We start from the raw sequence: 2,500 nt of genomic DNA, 5'->3' as shown, positions 1-2,500 counted from the left end.
GTAGTAACTGTAGTAAAGATGACATGAGGGGATGACGTGTCAGCAGGTTAGATGTTGAAGTGTATAGTTTAGGGACTTGTACTATTTAATCAGGTAGTTTTCATTTGAACGCAGACAAGGATATTCATGTGCATAGCAGCAATGCAATCATAAGGAATAATATTCAGTTGTGGGTCCCTCTTGAACTATCATGGCACTTTTCCACACAGATTTCCTTTTCCATTACCATAAACATATTCATAACTTCGTAATTGACTCACCTGTATACATTGGCTAAAGCCTTTAATACCCAGCTGCTCTCTCAGCTCAATTTTGCTCTGTCCTTTATACATTACAAAACATGCTCACCTCATTTCTTCTCCAGCCTCCACAGATCTTCTACATCCTATGCCTAATGTTTTCTTATGATGCAGCATCACATTTCTTTTGCAAAAGCTTCCTATCACCTGCTATTGTCCTGAGAAAGAACCTCTTTATTGACAACTATGGTATTAACTTACTAAATTTCTTCCCCTGCTTCTTCACTTTATGCACTTCCTACAACCAGCATTAGAACTGATCAGATCATATAGGTAACATGTATCTCATGATACCATCTGAGAAGTCCTATATTCAGGGTGCTTCTACTATTAACTACTCCATTACATCTAGCTCACTGAAAACTTGTAACCAGCATTGCTATTTTAATTAATTTTGATATAAAATATAATTCTAGTGGGAAAAAAACCCAATCATCTAAACACTTTACTGAGCTCTCACTCGACTACAAATCATGTAAACAGATAAGAAAGTGAAGTAATTTATTCTTTGCTGAGCAACTATGAGTCAACAAGGAATCATCTTCATGGTTGTTCAATCTACCAGAAATAGTAGCTAAATCTCCCTCAAATACATCTTATCAACTTAAAAGTGAAGCATACATTTGACAATATAGTCCTTAATAAAAATATGCAATACTCATTTTTGGAACGTCTTTCCTCAAAGCCTCTGTTCAGTCATAGTTGGCCTGGAGCCTAACAACAATCAACAACTAAGCAAATAGTAGCTACCTAGATGAAGACATTCAAAATCTAGCAACAATCCCAGTTGGGTCTGCTGTTTCTACTTTCATCTCTTTAATATCAGTATTAAAATCTATACTGAAGTTTTTACCTCAATAGCTAACATGGCTCAGTAGATAATGGTTAGTGCTGCACTCACGATCAAAAGATTGTAGTCTCAATTTCTGAACTGGGCAGTCTGTTGTGTTCTTGAGCAAAATGCCTTATTTCACAGTGCTCCAGTTCACTCAGTGGTAAATTAATCCTAGTAATAGCTGGGAAGTTAACCCTTTGACAGACCAGCATCCCATTCAGTGAGGAGTATTGTAATCTCAGTCATTTATATGCCATGAAAACTGAGTTAAAGATCGTGCCTTATGAATCTTAGAGCTCATGACAAACCTAAGCTAACCTTCTGTCAGCTTCACTGAGGTAATCTCTCAATATCCCACTCATGTGGTTCATTCTATTACATTTCTTAGTTAATTCCTTTCAAATCAAAATCAAAATCAAAATGGAAAATGAAGTTGTAGCCGATGCCAATGCTGTCTGACTGGCACCCATGTTGGTGGCACATAAAAGGCACCATTCAAGTGTGAGTCAATGCCAGTGCTGCCTGACTGGCTCCCCATGCTGGTGGCACATAAAAGGCACCACCCAAACATGGTTAATGCCAGTGCCACCTGACAGCCCCCCCCCCCTTGTCAGTGGCACATAAAAAGCACCAACTACACTCCCAGAGTGGTTGGCATTAGAAAGGGCATTTAGCTGTAGAAACCTTACCAGATCAGATTGGAGCCTGGTGCAGCCTACTGGCTTGCCAGCCTGCAGTTAAACCATCCAACCCATGCCAGCATGGAAAACAGACGTTAAATGATGATGATGATGGCTGTTATCTCTTCCGTATTTTGATTACATTTAACTCCAGTAACATTATGGATCATACAAACATACTGCTTTGCATTTCAAAGCAATTCACATAATGCCAAACATAAACAAACATCCTACTTGCAGCTTTTTTCTTCTATCAAGCTTTTTAATATTTTAACCTGATACTTCCTCTCTTTCATATCTTCTTGGACTATAACAACTCTTATAACTATTTCCTCCACCTTGTCGCTCCCTATTTAGGTAAAGATCCAACCCATCCCTAGAACAAATCAAGGCATTGCAGCAGGTTATTCCTTAGGAATGCATCATTTTCTGCTGTTTATGAGATTTCCCTCTCTATCATAATTTCACACTCTCCAATACTATACCCCTTACAGTTAAGGGGTCTTGCTTTGGAGTACTTGGTGACCTCACTAGTACTGGTGTCACAAACAAATGCACCCAATACACTCTGCAAAGTGGTTGGCATTAGGAAGAGCATCCAGCTGTAGAAACATGCAAGCTTGGAAAAAGTGGCATTAAACAGTGATGGTGGTGGCAGTGGTGGTGGAGGTGGTGGCGGTGGTGGC

The 2,500-nt window shown here is 39.3% G+C and overlaps 1 protein-coding gene across 2 annotated transcripts in view; it reads left to right on the top strand.

Moving 5' to 3' along the window:
- The window catches only part of LOC106884336 (voltage-dependent T-type calcium channel subunit alpha-1I), an 894,587-nt gene that overhangs the window by 156,725 nt on the left and 735,362 nt on the right, over window positions 1–2,500 (top strand). The window lies entirely within an intron of this gene.

This window comes from Octopus bimaculoides, chromosome 6 (assembly GCF_001194135.2).
Source record: "Octopus bimaculoides isolate UCB-OBI-ISO-001 chromosome 6, ASM119413v2, whole genome shotgun sequence".
Taxonomy (NCBI): Eukaryota; Metazoa; Mollusca; class Cephalopoda; order Octopoda; family Octopodidae; genus Octopus; species Octopus bimaculoides.
Note: the sequence above shows the minus strand (reverse complement) of the source record. Positions and strands in the feature narration are given on the sequence as shown.